Source organism: Mauremys reevesii, linkage group 11, assembly GCF_016161935.1.
Source record: "Mauremys reevesii isolate NIE-2019 linkage group 11, ASM1616193v1, whole genome shotgun sequence".
Lineage (NCBI taxonomy): Eukaryota > Metazoa > Chordata > Testudines > Geoemydidae > Mauremys > Mauremys reevesii.
Genome location: NC_052633.1, coordinates 4,077,173 through 4,095,890, shown reverse-complemented (window position 1 = coordinate 4,095,890; position 18,718 = coordinate 4,077,173). Strand labels below are relative to the sequence as shown.

The window sequence follows — 18,718 nt, the reverse complement described above, 5'->3', positions numbered from 1 at the left end:
GATCCTGACTGAGTCCAAATTAGTAGCACAGAATATTGGCATTTCATCTGAGTTGCAGCATTATAGGGTCAATGTCTTCCTTGTCATCATTGACTCTATTCAATCAGGTCTTACTCGTTGATTTGAGTCACTGTGACTAATTTGTACCCTATTTGGGTTTCTTTGGCAGTTCAACAGACTGAGTAATGAAGATCTACTTTCTGCAGCTGAACAATTTCAGCAACAGTACAACAAAGAAATCTCAAAAGATCTCAGTGACGAGGTCATCTTCCTCAAATGAATATATTCCACAAACTTTAAATTGGATGGCAGCCAAAGGAATTGCTTCAAGAAATTCTCGAACTTGGACTCTCTGGGGTGTTTCCTAATATCACAATTTCATTGCGTATTTGTGTCAGTTTGCCTGAATCAGTGGCTTCAGGTGAACGCACCTTCAATGTGTTGAAGCAGGTAAAGAACTCTCACTGTTCAACTATGGGACAAGAGTGTTTGAATGGGCTCGCCATGCTTAATATCAACTATGACTGCATGAAAGCTAGATTTTCCCCCAATAATTAGTGCATTGATTTGCACAGAAAAAGGCTAGAAAAGCATTTGTTAAACAAAAAAATATTCAGATTTTGTCTCACTCTTTTTTGGCGCCTTATTTTGTTTTCATATGTCATCATTTTTTATTTTTAGTATGGCTAGGGGCCTTAAAAGCTGGAAGTGGCCTGGACCTCTGAGAGGGCCTGAGCAGACATCAAATGCCTGTTAATTTGTGTTAATTATGACAAAGCTGATTAAACAGAATATACTTGAGCATTCTGTTGCACTGAAATCAATGTAAAAACCCATCTTTTAAATTAATTGTTATGATTGTTATTGTTATTATTTATATTATAGTAGTACTTAGAAGACTCAGACAAAATCAGGTCTCACTATGTTAGGTGTCCTACATAGAAATAGTAAGAGACAGTTCTTGCTCCAAAGAATTTATGATCTAAATGTACAGCACAGGCAAAGAAAGGATTATTATCCTCATTTTGGGGGATATGAGATGGGCAATTGAGGCGCAGAGAGATTATAGTCCAATGGGAGTCAGGTGCCTAAATCAGTTTGAGGATCTGGGCTGAAATAACTGAATGTCACACAGGAAGCCTATCCAAAAGCCAGGAATTGAATCCAATCTCCTGTTCCCAGTCCAATTACTTAATCACAAGACCATCTTTCTTCATGATCCAGCCTTCTTTCCCTCAAAGATGACTGGAGTCAACTTTTCTATTTATGAATTTGCTGGCTTTTCATTATCTTCAATGAATTCAAATATTTCCACAAGAGAACTATGAAACAATCACCTGGATGCTGACAATTTTGTAATTGAATATAAGGATCCAGAATACCTAATCCAATAAACACTGATAATACTCCACTGTATTATGTCTGACTTTAATATTTTTTCCAAACTATTTTTCTTTGCCTTGAATCAGATTGCTGGCAACATGGGGCCAGATCCAACACCAATGAAGTCAATGGAAAGAGTCCATTGACTTCTGTGGGCTTTGGATGTGGGCCATTAGAGAACAAACTAGATAAGGAAGAAATGTATGAATACTGAAGAAGAATTTGGAATATGTTTCCTCTAAAAATCATGTAATAATTTCTTCTTATTTTATGCATGAGTGTTATGTTCAAAGCATAAAACAGAGAAGTTCGATAAAAACATAAAATACTCTGGCTGGAAGGTTGCAACATAACACTACTTTCTTAGAATCCAGAATGATAACACTCAAGCACCCCAAAACAGAGAGTGACAAATCAGGCTGCTCTCTATGGCAGAGAGGCACAACTCGCCCACCTTGCTCTAGGCAGACTGACTGGTGAAGATCACACACTTCTCTACAGACCCTCATAGCCTGCAAGCAGGACCAAGAAACCCCTGGGAATTTAAAGTGATCACTTATAATTTTAATACAGTTTTCAACAGACCACACCCAGTTTTTTCTTCATTTTAAGATTAAAGCAGGTCAGATCATGAGTTGTGAATAATAATCACTGCAAAGGTAACTTTTTAACTGTTCTTGAACCAACCCTGATTTCTGTCAACCTAATCTTAACTTTTCTTTCATTAATTTGGATGAACACTTGCCAGCAGATTGGTTACTTGCTCAGTTATTATTATTATTATTATTATTTATTATTATTTAGTTAAACAGCAAACTGTTCGTTATTAGTTCTTTGTGGCATGACTGGTCACTTATTGTAAGTCACACAGTGGTGTTTCAGCTCCCTGATTGGATAACTGAAATCTTTTGCACAGAAGATAACTAATCATGAATAATTGTAGTTGTACTCCAAAATCTGCCTCTACTCATCTGTAGTCTGTTGTCTCATACTAAGGCTATGCCTACACCTAAAATGCTACAGTGATGCAGTTGCAGCATGATAGCTGCACCACTGTAGCACTTCAGTGTAGATTCTCATTACAGTGATGGGAAGGGTTTTCCCATTTTGTAGTTAATCCAAGAGGCGGTAGATAGGATGACAGAAGAAGTCTTCCATCAACCTATCACCGTCTACACCTGAAGCTACATCTCTTGGGGATGTGAATTTTTTGCACCCTGGAGAGATATAGCTATTCCAATGTAAGTTTTCAGTGTAGACCAGTCCTTAGATAGTAAGTCCCCTGGGGTAAGGACCCTCTTTGTGTTCTGTGTTTGGACAGCACCTAGCACAATGAGGTCCTGGTCTATGAGTGGGGGTCCTAGGTGCTACTGAAACACAAATAATAAATAAACAACAGTAGATATACACTTTTATACCCTACTTTGAAATACATCTACACTGATACTACCATAATGATCTAGGACAGTGGTTCCCAACCTTTCAGAGCCACTGTAGCAGTTTACAACATTAAGAACTCCAATGTCTCAGCCTGCGTCAGCCACTTCCCATTCAGCTGTGTGTTCCTAGACCTGCAGCGGAGGTTGGGTTGGGATTTGGAGCCCTTCAAACACCGCTGTGAGATAGAGTGATTGAAAATGAATGAGAGGGGGCAGCATTAGTGTAGTGGGACACAGCACAGAATCTCATCCTTAACATAAGGAAGGGGAGACTAAAATACTTACAAACAGGTTTAAATAGCCAACGCCTGGACTGCACACCATGTATCGGAAACCACTCAGAGGAGTTTTAATAACTAATAAACCAGACCCAAATAGTCAATACCTCATCAGTCGCTTTCTGTCATGGTTGATTTATGCCCATAATGGTTAACATCATCTACTGTTGACCAAAAAACAGCTCTAGTGACCAGTTTCTATTCCGCTTTTAAACATATCCAAATAACAGGAATATGCGTCTCCCAGCAGAGACACAGTTCAGTAGAGTTGGGGAGAACCAAGGGAGGTTTGTGGTTTTGCTGAATATCTTCAAATACTTCTGAAAAAAAGTCATGGAAAATGACTAACAGGGTGATGTGATAATCGTGGGTGAGGGCTGTAAGTAAATAGATATTTTTAGTAGTGGGAATACGAAGAACCATGGAAAAATAGCTTTGTCCATTAAATGAGTCTATTCATACTCACCAAAGGGGAGAATAGACCTTCAAAGGCCAAATTTTGCCTTCAAGTACACGTGGCTTCCACTACCGTGTCAATGGTAATCAGCCACGTGATTTAGCATGGCTCTAAATCTGTGAAATTTGTAACAAGCTGGGTTGCTCTAGAATTGGGCTTGTCAACCATAAGTGGATTCATCAGGCACCTGACTAGACCTTTTACCCATATACCATGATCCATGGATCAACGGTTGCCTATATATATATAAATCTTTGCGACATCATTCATATTTTTCTATTGCTTTTCTGGACTGGACCTTACTATATTGAAAGCCAACCACTTAAAAGCTGGGCTAGGCATTACCAGCTATCTGAAGTATCAGTAGAGTAGAATGCCATGTTTCAGTTTTTCAATGAAATATCAACATTTGCTGCAGAGAGCAGACACTGTGTGCATAAAAAAGGTAGTTGAAAACCCAGTGTGCTGTTGAAAAACAGTTTTGATGCAAAGGTTTCAACCAGCCCTACTCAGTGGCTGTAATTGCTAGTGATCAGGCATTGAGACATAACAGTACTTGCCTGAAGTAGGACAGACTCTTCAGTAATGTTCTGTATACCATGTGCATGCACATCCTTTCCCCTCTCTACAAGACAAGAGAGCATATGGAGAGAAATACTTTTAGTAGTGATAGTCTAGAGCTCTTTCTTTCATCATAACCCCTGTAAGTGAAGCAGACTGTTCAGTCTTAGGAGAATGACTCAACTGATTTGTGTCTGCAGCAGTAGTTGGAACCATATGATACCTGTCATTCATTTTTCCAGAGACCATTAAACTACCATACAAAGTTGAGTGTCTGCACAGCAGACCACAGGAAATAATAGATTGTGGTTCCCTAGTGCCTTGGGAATGTGGGCATTTTATAGCTCCTGTGAAAAAAGTCCCGCTTTCAAGAATCATTTTAGGTCTAATCAAATAAAGCACAGCATAGCCCAAGGATAACATTGTCATTTCCACTGATGCCTGGCAAATGCTCAGGGTGAATGAAGACAAAGAAAGCCAATGAGTGGCTGCCTGCATCTTCACTGGGCTAGCACCCACAGGTGCCTTGAGACAGCAGCTGCACCAGCCCGGAGAAGAGCAGGGAGCACTGGTGAGGCAGAAGGGCGGGGCGTGTGGGGAGGGATACTGGCAGGGGAGGATTTCAACTCCCACTACAAGGAAACTCTCAGACTCCCTCGAAAAAACATTCTTCAGGTTCCTCTGCTGTGGGACGCAACTCCCCACCCACCAAACACCACTGCACTGACTCAGCACCACACCACAGGAGCCCGCTAAGGTCCCTTTTCTACACCAGAGGGGCACCAATTACTTTAAAGCTGTGTGGGAAAATCCGGGAAGGCCAGCCCATCCGAGCCCCCACACCACTAGAGCACTAGTGTTGGGGCCAGCTGGGGCCAACGAGGGAGAGGGATGTGGCAAGACATGAGGAGGGTCCCTGGCTGGCTGAATAGCCCCTAGGCTCCCTGTGCTGCTCTTACTTACAATGGAGGTTGGTTTGACCTTCAGCCAGGCCCAGCACTGGGAGAGGCATAAATGGTGGCTTAGCATCACTCCTAGCAGTGCTGAGAATAACCACCGTGCATCTGAGGACTTGCCTCTGGTCTTTATCCTGGATCTCCAGCAGAGTTAAGAGCAGGCCACGAACATCCGCATGATCCCAACACTCAGTGCTCCTGTCACAGGGAAGGGGGCCACTGGAGAGAAGGGGGAAATGGATGGTGTATATCCATCTCTATCACACCATATACATTTATATGTTTCACACACATGAGCCAGCCCAGGTTTTGGAAGATGTTCTTTTATCCCTGCTATATACATACCACAGGCTGCCCTCTCTTCAAAATTAAAAAATATGGGTTTAAATTACATGGGGAAATGGCTCACAGACCGCAACTTGCTTTGCAAATGCTACCCAAAATATTTTGCAAGGCTCATAAAAATTCAGACTCCATGAGGTCGTCCCAACACCCACGCCTACTGATGAGATGCTTCAATTAGCCACCAGGCTTGGAAATGAAGCCAGATCTGAAAGCTTTAGTTTTGTTAAGGAAACGCTATTAAAATTCTCCCTTCTCTGACTCAGTGAAATCTTGCTGAAGGCACCAAAACCTATAACAAAGCTGGTTCTGCCTTCGAAATGATTATTTCTAGACTTTGGGAAATAGAGGTGCTGTAACTCTGGAGCAGCCAGTATAAGAGAGCAACAGGTGTGTATTATATCTGTATATATGTAAATAATCAATAGACAAGGTGCATGTACATGGCACTCAAAAATATGTAAGATAGTCCTTGGGTTTTGTAGGACCAATAATACTCCTGGCTGCACACTGCAAATGGCTTCCTCGGTGCCTCTACATCAGCTCTAACAACTGGCACAATAGACCCGGATTTCCAGTTTGCTGTCACAGCTCTCAAACCCTGGACAGTGACCTGGCTGCTGATGACCTAGCTGAACACAAGGCTAAGAATAGTAAAGCCCCGTGTGTAAAATACATTGTGCACAAGGGACAGATTCACAGCAAGGAGATGACATGGCTTAAGTGAGAAGCCCAGTCACACGACTCTGCCAGATAAAAAGTTATGAGGAATAAGTATCCTGTCAGGCATCCAATCCTGTGCATCCCAAGGATATTTCCAGTCATAGGAGGAGGTGGGCTGTGCCTCCTTCGTGAAGGTGGAAAATATGCTGAAAGTGTTGGATCTTGTGCAAAAGAACAAGTTAAGTCATATATTCTCCTATTCTCTCCACGAAAAAAATCAAGTCCATTTTAAAAATAGAGGTTTCTCCCTAACAGTGACCGTAGTCATCTATAACCCACTGTAATCTAAAACAAAATAATTACCATCATATACTCACCAGCCCCCATGCCTCAGGTACCTACATTTAGGTAGTCACGGTGTTCACCGGTAAAAGTCTCTTTTCTTTCTATCACTGTGCATCTATAAAGCAGAAGTGATTTATCATGAACCTGGATCATGCTGTTTATAGCAATATAGAGGGAAAGTCCTGAACTGTTTCAGTGCTCTGCAAAGAACAAATTGCAATCTTGATTAGAGTGAACCTCTGTGTATATTAAAATTATTCTCTTTTAAACTGGTATGGACAGACGTTTCAATTGTTGTCCCGAATCTCAGCTTGCATTTAAAAAAAATGTGGCATGAGAGTAATCAAGGCAGAGACACCTACCTGAGTTTTCTCAGAGCCTGAAATCTTAGGTCTGAGATGTGAATTGCTTCTTCGTCCCAATGGGTGCTAATTCAGATGCCAATCATATCATCAGTGGCAACATGGTAAACTATTTCACAGCTTATCAAAGCAGGGCTGAAAGGAGAAAAAGCATCACATTATGAAGTACGTGGGGGGAGGGGACTACGTGAAGGGGGATCATGGTGGATGTACATATTGAGGTGTAAGCCTGTTAACAACACATTGCCGAGTTGCAGAGGGCATAACTGTTTTCATTTTCCTGAAGGGGGCTCAGATTTCAAAGCTTGGGCAGCACTGATGTATACATTCTTTTATACTAATTAACAAATGAGAGGGGGAAAGAAATACTTCTCCTAGGATGTATCAACAAGGACCCTGGGCTTTTTCTCCTTTATCTGTCACAGTGAACAGGGATCTTGCATTATGATCAGATGGATTCATCCTACACAATCAATTGCAGCATCACTGAACAATAGTGATCTTTGTCCTCTCTCTCTCTCTCTTTCTCTCTCTCTCTCTCTCTGTGTATACACACACACACACACACACACACATAAAGGGCTGGTTTACACTACAAATGCTTAGCTATGTTGGCAAAGCCCCCTAGTGCAGATGCAGCCTATGCAGACATAGTTTGCTGCCATAGTTCAATCACCTCCCTGAATGACATTAGCTATGCTGACAAAAGGGCTCTTTTGCCAGTATAACTACGTCTACACTAGGACTTTTGCCAGCATAGCTATGTCAGTTGGGGGTGTGTGATTTTTTTCACACTCCTAGCTGACATAGCTACGCTCGTAAAACTTTGTTGTGTTGACCAGGCCTAAAAGAACATTAGGGTTGAAATGTAATTCACTCAGACATTACGAAATGCAAGGACTGAGGTTGCCTGTGCAACCTTAATCCAGCCGCCTTGCATTATCATAGTCTTTAATGACATGATCCCATAGTACTTTATCACAGGACCACTCCCTCATTCAGTGAACAAGATGAATGATGCTCATCATTAACGCTTATGGACGGATGCCAATTTACACTAGCTGAAGATCTGGCCCTCAATATTTATTCTGTACTACTCTTCCTTTTTTCCGAAGATAACAGGTGCTCAGCAACGTCTGCATTACCTTTTGGTTTTCATTCAAGAAAGATCATTGCTACTTTTCCCATTCTTAGAAACGAAAAAGTAAATCAAAGACCACATAAGAGGCATTAAAGTTACAGAGTGTCTGATCACTACCCAAAGACAAGTGGCACATGTAACATAATTTCAATTTTTTAAAAATTACGTGAAAACAATCTTTGAGAAAAGTGAAATTATGTCAACTTTACTTTGTTCCAATGTTGCAAGAGCTGCTAGTTAAAGACCCAGTCTCAAGATTCCATAAAAAACTGCTGTACTCAACAGTTATTTCATGATTATGTAGTAGCACCTACATCTCAACTGAGATTGAAGCCCCGTTTTTCCAGGCTTTGTACACACACAGCATACACACAGACAAATTAGATAAAAATTTAAATATTATATTGAATCTTGTGCTGGAAGGTAACATGACTGTATTTCTTAGAATTCAGAACAATTACACATAAGAACTGAAAAACTCAGAGAGAGAGAAAACAGGCTGCTCCCAATGGTAGCAATACACAACATACCTCACTTTGCTTTAAGATGGCTTTTTCCATAACTCATTCTGCTCATATGCTTTCCTACTGAGCCCCGTAGCTTGCAAACATAACCAGGAATGCCACCCCTGCACACACACACTCAGGCTGCATCTACACTGCACACCTATTGTGACAGCAGGTGGGGTATGTGTAGCTACATGCTGCAGTGAAAAGCTGGTTGCATCCACACTGAGGTGGGTAGCTACATGTGTCAGTGAAAGGCTCTGGCAGGGAGGAGGCAGCGGGGAAAGGCTCTGTGGTGGGGAGCTGCTGGAGCCTTTCCCCACCACCACAGTCTTTTCCTGAGGCGAAGAAAGGCTCCAGTGGCAAGGAGGCAGCAGGACACTATACCGCTAAAACAGAACCCACACCTGATGCTTGGTTTTGTAGTGTTACACCGGACCCTGCTGCCTCGGCCTGGCATCCGGTGAAGCACTGACCATCTGTTTCTAGTTCTCAGAGCTCACGCCCTCTTGCCTTATGCCACATTTCAGTTGCATCTGATAACAAAATGAAGGACTCAGGAAATGGAGCACTTCTGCAGTGCAATTCAGCTCGTATTGGTAACCGAGCTGGTCGGTCTTGTGGTTGGAAAGGTTGCACACACCTGGCTGGTTCACCAAGGCTGTTCTTCTACCTTTCATTGATGAGGAGGATGATGACCATTTCCTGGTTGTGGAAAGAATTTCCCTTTCTAATGGGCCAAAAATGCTTTAAATATCTTGGGCTAAACTCAGAAGCGATGTATAAGTCTCAGGGAGGTCAACAGAGATTAAGGGTATGTCTACACTACCCACCGGATCGGCAGGCAGCAATCAATACAGTGGGGATCGATTTATTGTGTCTAGTCTAGACAAGATAAATCGACCCCCGAGCGCTCTCCCGTCAACTCCTGTATAACAGTGCAGGCAGAGTCGATGGGGGAGTGGCAACAGTTGACTCACCATGGTGAAGACACCACAGTAAGTTGATCTAAGTATGTCGACTTCAGCTACGTTATTCACGTAGCTGAAGTTGCGTAACTTAGATCAAACTCCTCCCCCCTCAGTGTAGACCAGGGCTAAGGGTCTACACAACCAAAATAAGTAAATAAAACCACCCCTACAGCAGCAAGTCTCAGAGTCTAGGTCAACCCACGGAGGCTCATGGGGCTCGCATGATGAGGCTAAAAATAGCAGTGTAAACATTCCCTCTCGGGCTGGAGCCTGGGCTCTGACAGCTAGTGAGTGGGGTGTGTCTCAGAGCCCAAACTCCAGCCCAAGTGGCAATGTCAACACTGCTATTTTGCCCCCTTGGCGTGAGCCTGAGTCAGTTGACCTGGGCTCTGCAGCTCGCTGCTGCGTGATATTTTATGGTGTGTAACTGTATCCTCAGACTGATGTGCTGAGTGCCAAATTCATCTCTGGTGTAAATCCACAGATTCTCCGGAAGACAATTCAGAACACACGTCAGACATCTGGGCCCTGGGTGAAAATGCAGAATTCCAACGGAATCAATGGAGTCACCCAGATGAGGAAGTAGCCCATGATGGATCTGGAAGAAGATGTAATTTGTGTTGGTTTAGATTCTCTTAGATTCATTTTGCCTCACCCCTGAATTTGTCCTGGAGTGTGCAGTTGAGAGTTTACACTGCTACATTCTTCCCTGACACTGTCCAATTTATTAATGTGAAAAATATAAACTTTTCTGAGTCCAGTTGAAGTTATTAATGAAAATGACCCTGCCACTTACACATTACAAACGTTGCTCTGAATGTAAAACAGGAAGGGACAATGAACATTTTAATAAACTTGTTTATTTCTTCAGATGGGAAGGACTCCAAAAACTGACCACTCAATGAATCCTAGCACATCAGTGGAGCCTAGAGACCTATCTCACAGAGCTGGAAGGGACCCCAAAGGGTCATGGAGTCCAGCCCCCTGCCTTCACTAGCAGGACCAAGTACTGATTTTTCCCCAGATCCCTGGGTACCCCCCTCAAGGATTAAACTCACAACCCTGGGTTTAGCAGGCCATGTGCAAACCACTGAGTTAGCCCTCCTTCCCTCCCTAACTCTATAGCCCCAAATTATTTCTTTTCAGCTCAGGAATTGGTCCATGAAAGCTAAGAAATTAAAGCTACCATTTTAAAAGAGTATTTGGAAATTAAGTATCCATCTCCCCTTGTCTTTCAGTAGGAGATGTTCACTTTAAGTCCCACTGAAAATCTTATACCTCTTGGTCTCATGGCCCTCATGAGTTTCATTCAGAGGAACCTACTTCTTTGGGTTCTGCCTTGGTTATTATATTGAATCTATTTTTTTTAAATCAACAAATATTAAATTGGAACACTGCCCCTTTAAAAAAGAAGCTCTCTCTTAGAAAGCTCACAGAGTGCTAAGGGTGCACCTAAAAGAAGGTAGAGGAGCCTGAACATTTGGTGGGATGAGACTTGAATGCGACAAAAAGAACCATTACAATTGTATCCTTTAATGCCAGCTCCCTTTACCCTAAACTAGCTGTTTATATGAAGCCTGGTTTGTTGTAAGCCTGGAGACTTGGTGTCTTTTTAATCTCAGAAACAAAATTAAAGGTGAAACTGCTCCTAATTTATTTATTTTTTAACTTTCCCTGTATTTCACAGCCCAGGACAAACCCCACGATGCCACAATGCACAAACTGTTAGCTTTACATCCCCACAGTTTCCTGTGCTTCCAGTGGATGGTAATCTGGAATTTATACTGGGAAAGTCTGGGGGGAGATTTCCTGAAATGGAGGAACAGAAATCTGAGAGACTCTTAACAGATTTTATATTTGTATTAAGTCCTATCACCAAACAGCATATTCAAGGCTGGCCTCCATCACCATCATCAACTCCAATAGCAGTTCAGTGCACCCATTGATAGCACACACATTATAATCTCCTCTAGTCTAATCTTCATATATTCGGGTTGGGCAGCATTTGCAATTTGTATTAGGAGTCAAATTGTCACAGGCATGAATCCATTGCCATGGATTTCTACTTGGACATACCGCACATATTGAGACTCCTCTCCCTGCTTTGTAATCAGATTGTACAGTCCTCTAGATTTAATCTGGTTTCATCATGATACTAACAATTGCTGGCAATGAAACTTAGGACATCCTTTGCATGTCCTGGAAAAGATGGTGTCCATATGATGCAAAGATGCTCCTATCTGCTTGAGTTAGATCATTAAAGTACAAACATATGATTAGGCGTTTTATTCCTCTCATGTTGGCTTTCAAATTTGGAATGATTCTGTCAGGCAGATGATTCCAGTGCAAAGCCAAATTGACTACTTATTCACCACTGCTATTCAGAGTGTCCATGGATTGTAAAACTCCTGGGATCAGATGAAGACATTAAATAGAACAGTTTGTGCAAGAAAAAATTGATTATTCTCCTCTGCTCTTTTATTTGAGGATATTGCGAATCTCAAAAGAAGGAATCATTGGTGAAGCAGTGTAGTTTTTAAACCAAATTGATTGAGATGACATCTCCTTTCAGTTGCATAACCAAGATTTTGGATTTGGAGAACATATCAAAGGAAACAGAAAGTACAGATGCGTAATTTGGAATTCCATCATCAAGCTGCTATTGAAAGGAAAGATGGTCTTGTGGTGAGGGCGTGGAACTGGGATTCCTGAGATCTGAGTTAAGTCTTGGCTCTTCCATAGACTCCAGGTGTGATCCTCAGCAAATCTTTTAATCTCTGCATGCCTAAATTCCCCAGCTGTAAAACGAGGATGATGATAATTCTTCCTTTATCTGTTTTATCTACTTAAACTAAACAATCTGGGAGAGAGACTGTCTCTTGCTCTGTGTATGTCTAAATGATAAGGTCACACAAAACATTTTACCATGCAGAACTGAAATGTTTGGACATTTATCAAGACAAAATGGGAAAGCTGAAACCATTCTTTTTGGCGTTCGCCCTTTGAAAATTTCATAAAAATTGACATGTTCCCATGTACTGTTTTGATTTCGATGGGACTGCATTTTCTCATGGAAAACTGTTCCATTGAAAAAATTGTAAACAACTCTAAGCAATTTTAATATATACTGTATATACATATTGTCTCTGCTATTGTTTCTGTTACTATTGTTTATGGGCATTCTGTATTTTGCTCTTACATGACACTCTGCAGTGTGGTTTATTTTATCAGGGGGGATAGCTCAGTGGTTTGAGCATTGGCCTCCTAAACCCAGAGTGATGAGTTCCATCCTTAAGGGGGCCATTTACAGATTTGGGGATTGGTCCTGCTTTGAGCAGGGGGTTGGACTAGATGATCTCCTGAGGTCCCTTCCAACCCTGATATTCTATGATCTTAACATATATGTATAAATGACATTACAGTCCTCTCTCCTTCTTATAGAAATAAAGTACTGGACCAGATCCTCAGCTGCTGTAAATTAGTGCAGTACCAATTCAATCAATCCATATTCTTTAGGCCTGGAGATAGATTGGAAATTCTTAGTTTTCTAAGGAACTCTGGATGATTGAAAGAAATAGGATTTATTTTGTCTTAAACTCATTCACCTTGTGCATGCTAATAAAGTACCACTTGCCTTGTGTACACTAGAGTTTTAAAACACGTTAGCTAGATACCCCTTCTAAAAGAACCCACATTTTATATTAGGCAAGCAGAACCCTTAGAACGTGTGCAGAGTAGGATAAATTGTGTATTTCTAAAATATGTTAGCTAGTACGGTTTAGCTAGCATGTTTTAAACTCTAGTATTAACAGCGGAAGTTGTATTTTAACGTGTGTTATTTACTGTTCCCTCCTAGGGTTGCCTTGACCAGCTAACACATTAAAATACAACTTACCCTCTCTACACTAGGGTTTTAAAAAGCAACATATAATAGGTTTTAGCCTAGTCTAGACTAGTCCTGAAATGCGCTGGATCAGCCCATAACTTCATCATGTTCTCATGCTCCCATCTGCGTAGGTAGAGAAGGGGCGTGAGTGGACGGGAGCTGAGGAAGCGTTGTTCCAGGTCAGCCATAAAAATATTGGCATATTGTGGGGCCATGCGGGTGCCCATAGCGGTGCCACTGATCTGGAGATATATATTGTCATCAAATTTGAAATAGTTGTGCGTGAGGATAAAGGCACAGAGCTCAGCAACCAGTTGTGCTGTGGCATCATCAGGGATACTGTTCCTGACAGCTTGTATTCCATCTGTGTGTGGGATGTTTGTGTAAAGAGCCTCTACATCCATGGTGGCTAGGATGGTGTTTTCTGGAAGGTCACCAATGCATTGTAGTTTCCTCAGGAAATCAGTGGTGTCACGGAGATAGCTGGGAGTGCTGGTGGCATAGGGTCTGAGTAGAGAGTCCACATATCCAGACAGTCCTTCAGTGAGAGTGCCAATGCCCGAGATGATGGGGCGTCCAGGATTTCCGGGTTTGTGGATCTTGGGTAGTAGATAGAATAACCCTGGTCGGGGCTCTGAGGGTATGTTGATTTGTTCCGGTGTTAGTGTAGGGAGTGTCCTGAGTGGATGATGCAGTTTCTTAGTGTATTCCTCAGTGGGATCTGAGGGAAGTGGCCTGTAGAATTTGGTATTGGAGAGTTGTCTGGCGGACTCCTTTTGGTAGTCAGACCTGTTCATGATGACTACAGCACCTCCTTTATCAGCCTCTTTGAGTATAATGTCAGGATGGTTTCTGAGGCTGTGGATGGCATTGCGTTCTGCACGACTTAGGTTATGAGGCAAGCGATGTTGTTTTTCCACAATTTCTGCCTGTGCACGTTGGCGGAAGCATTCAATGTATAGGTCCAGACTGTCATTTTGACCCTCAGGAGGAGTCCATGTGGAGTTCTTCTTCTTGTGCTGTTGGTGGGAGGGTAACTGTGTATCAGTGTGCTGTTCAGTGTTGTCCTGAAAGTATTCTTTGAGTCGGAGACGGCGAAAGTAGGCTTCCAGATCGCCGCAGAACTGTATCATGTTGGTGGGGGTGGCAGGGCAGAAAGAGAGTCCCTGAGATAGGACAGACTTGTCTTCTGGGCTGAGTGTGTGGTTGGCTAGATTGACGATATTGCTGGGTGGGTTGGGGTACCACGGTTGTGGCCCCATGTAGCAGGTAGGAGTTTAGACAGCTTACAGTCCTTTTTCCTTTGTAGAGAGGTGAAGTGAGTAATGTAGATCTCCTGTAAAAATTCCACCAAGATTTCAACAGCTTCCACCCCACCATCAACCTCAGCCTGGACCAATCTACACGGGAGGTCCACTTTCTAGACACCGCGGTGCAAATAAGTGATGGTCACATTAACACCACCCTATACCGAAAACCTAACGATCGCTATGCCTACCTTCATGCCTCCAGCTTCCATCCCGGGCACACCACAAGATCCATTGTCTACAGCCAAGCACTGAGGTACAACCGCATCTGCTCTAACCCCTCAGACAGAGACCAACACCTACAAAATCTCCAACAAGCATTCTCAAAACTACAGTACCCGCACGAAGAAATAAGGAAACAGATCAACAGAGCCAGACGTGTACCCAGAAGCCTCCTACTGCAAGACAAACCCAAGAAAGAAACCAACAGGACTCCACTGGCCATCACATACAGTCCCCAGCTAAAACCCCTCCAACGCATCATCAGGGATCTACAACCCATCCTGGACAATGATCCCACACTTTCACAGGCCTTGGGTGGCAGGCCAGTCCTCGCCCACAGACAACCTGCCAACCTGAAGCATATTCTCACCAGTAACTGCACACCGCACCATAGTAACTCTAGCTCAGGAACCAATTTATGCAACAAACCTCGATGCCAACTCTGCCCACATATCTACACCAACGACACCATCACAGGACCTAACCAGATCAGCCACACCATCACCGGTTCATTCACCTGCACATCCACCAATGTAATATATGCCATCACATGCCAGCAATGCCCCTCTGCTATGTACATCGGCCAAACTGGACAGTCTCTACGGAAAAGGATAAATGGACACAAATCAGATATTGGGAATGGCAATATACAAAAACCTGTAGGAGAACACTTCAACCTCCCTGGCCACACAATAGCAGATCTTAAGGTGGCCATCCTGCAGCAAAAAAACTTCAGGACCAGACTTCAAAGAGAAACTGCTGAGCTTCAGTTCATCTGCAAATTTGACACCATCAGTTCAGGATTAAACAAAGACTGTGAATGGCTTGCCAACTACAAAACCAGTTTCTCCTCCCTTGGTTTTCACACCTCTACTGCTAGAACAGGGCCTCATCCTCCCTGATTGAACTAACCTCGTTATCTCTAGCTTGCTTCTTGCTTGCATATATACCTGCCCCTGGAAAGTTCCACTACTTGCATCCGAAGAAGTGGGTATTCACACACGAAAGCTCATGCTGCAAAACGTCTGTTAGTCTATAAGGTGCCACAGGATTCTTTGCTGCTTTTACAGATCCAGACTAACACGGCTACCCCTCTGATACTGTATTTTTATGTCTGATTTTGTAAGCAAGTCGTTTTTAAGTGACGTGAAACTTTTTGTGGGTACGCAAGACAACTCAGACTCCTGCACAGGATACAGTAGTCTGGAAAGGTTGAGAGCCAGTGCCATGCATAAGTGTGATTGCTAAAGACGACCAATACTGAACTGACACGGGGGATATGTTTGTTGCAGGCTTTGGTGGAGAGGGATACAGGTGGCAGAGGAATACAGGGTGAATGATCAGAAGCGGTAGAGTGTTGCTCCTTGACTTGCAGTGTTATAACCGAAGCTTGTTACCCTAAGCTTTGCTTCACTTCACCAGCATGTCGCTTGACTGGAGATGAAATAGCAACTGCTCTGGAGGAAACAAGAACTGACTCTTTTGGAGAGAGGCCTGAAATAGCATCAAAGCCTCAGCTCCTTCACTGCATCTCTGGTACTCAGATTAATGAGCTGAAGAGTATCTGTAATAACAAATTGCTTTTAAAGAACATAAGCAGAGCCAGGATCCCCCTGGGGTCAGATCCACTGGGTGCCAACAGAGCTGAAGCTAGGATCAGAGCCGATCAATCTGGGAGATTATGGCCCCAATTCAGCAAAGTCCATGTTTCATCCTATTCTTCTCCCAGGAGTTTACAATCTAGATAGACCAGAGTGATGAAGGAGATATTAATATCCTGCTGTACAGCTGGGGAAAGGTGGAGTGAGGTGGGTAAGTCACATTTGTCAGAGCAAGGAATTGAACCCAGCTCCACTAGTGACCCACCAAGCTCCTTAAGAACTAGGCCAGCCTTACTCCCTTTAATGACCTCTTATTCTTTCCTTTAATCCACAACTGGCCTTCCCATGATCAGGGTATGAGCCTCCTCTGCGTGGCAGACCCTGCTATTAGATCCATCGTCCTGTTTCTTTCTTCCTCCTCTACTTTCTATCCATTTTTCACAGTCCCTCTAAACACGTCTCCTCTTCTTTGGCTGTACCAACCAAACTGTTCTGGTCTCGCATTTTAATTTTGTGCCTACGCTGTTTGACTTGCGTGAATGCTGCTGCTCAAAACACAGCAGTATTGCATTGCAGACAGTGGGCATGGAGTCCTGGAGCATGCAACTTGCTAACACAAGGCCTGCTCTAAAAGCCATTTAAGTCAATGGAAAGATTCCCATTGAGTCCAACAGACTTTGGATCAGGCCCTGAATCATGGAATGCAGGTTTTGGAATCATGCAACTGTTGTTCATATTTGACCTGGGACTGTGTGTACTTTCCAGTGATTACAGCTGTCAGAAAAAGTGGGGATGATTTATTACATATAAAATGATCTTAAATTATAAAAATCAGAAATAAAAACAACCTATAACAAGGCCCTGTGAAGTTTTTAAAAGAATCCTAACAATATAACCACAATAATAGACACTAATATAATGTATAATGGAAACCAGATATTTTTAATACAGCAGTTGGGTCTATTCTATAATTCATTATTTCAAGGCTGGTTTCTTAATGTTATTATGATAGCACCCAGAGTCCCGACCAAGATCAGTGGCCTATTGTGCCAGGGGCTGTTCAAATATGTAATTAGAGCCAGTCCCCTTCCACAAAGGGCTGACAGTCTAGATAGGCAATGGGTAGGGCCCTACCAAGTTCAGTCAATTTTGATCAATTTCACGGTCATAGGATTTTAAAAATCATAAATTTCATGATTTCAGCTATTTAAATCTGAAATGTCACGGTGGTGTAATTGTAGGGGTCCTGACCCAAAAAGTAGTTGTGGGGGGTCATAGGGTTATTGGGGGGGGGGTTGCGGTGCTGCTACCCTTACTTCTGCGCTGCTGCTGGCGGTGATGCTGCCTTCAGAGCTGGGCAGCTGGAGAGCGGCGGCTGCTGGCCGGGAGCCCAGCTCTGAAGGCAGAGCCACCAGCAGCAGCAGCGCAGAAGTAAGGCTGGCATGGTATGGTATTGCCACCCTTACTTCTGTGCTGCTGCCTGCAGAGCTGGGCTCTCAGTCAGTAGCTGCCACTCTCCGGCTGCCCAGCTCTGAAGGCAGCAGCGCAGAAGTAAGGATGGCATGGTACGGAATTGCCACCCTTACTTCTGTGCTGCTGCTGGTGGGGCTCTGCCTTCAGAGCTGGGTGCCCGGCTAACAGCCGCCGCTCTCTGGCCACCCAGCTCCGAAGGCAGCGCAGAAGTAAGGGTGGCAGTACCGTGACCCCCCTGAAATAACCTTGCAACCTCCCTTTTGGGTCAGGACCGCCAATCTGAGAAACACTGATCTCCCCTGTGAACTCTGTATAGTACAGGGTAAAAGTACACAAAAGACCAGATTTCCTGGGGGGCAGGGCCGGTGCTTCCATTAGGCGACCCTAGGCGGTCGCCTAGGGTGCCAGGATCCGGGGGGGCAGCATTTTGTGCACTCCCCACGGGAGCTTCCGGTTCCGCTCCCATCGCGCCGCCGAAGAAGGACCTTCTGCCGCGGAAAACAGCGTCAGGCAATTGAGCAGCTCAATGACTGCCGCTGTCGCCTGCAGCATTTCGGCGGAGCGTCCTTCTTCGGTGGCACGATGGGAGTGGAACCGGAAGCTCCCGCACGTCCCGTGGGGAGCGCACAAAATGCCGCCCCCCGAATTCTGCCTAGGGCACCAGAAACTCTGGTGCCCCTCCTGCTGGGGGGAGACCAGATTTCATGGTCCGTGATGCATTTTTCATGGCCATGATTTTGGGAGGGTCCCAGCAATGGGGAAATAGAGGTAAAGTGGCTTTCTCAAGGTGAAAGACCCGTTCAGTGGAAGAACTGAGACCAGAAT

General features: G+C 43.6%; 1 long non-coding RNA gene across 1 annotated transcript; it reads left to right on the top strand.

Moving 5' to 3' along the window:
* The first annotated feature begins 9,092 nt into the window (after positions 1-9,092).
* LOC120374422 lies at positions 9,093-12,003 on the top strand. Its single transcript, XR_005586084.1, has 3 exons — positions 9,093-9,247; positions 9,889-10,014; positions 11,892-12,003. It is a non-coding gene; the product is annotated as an uncharacterized LOC120374422 (long non-coding RNA).
* Positions 12,004-18,718: the final 6,715 nt, after the last annotated feature.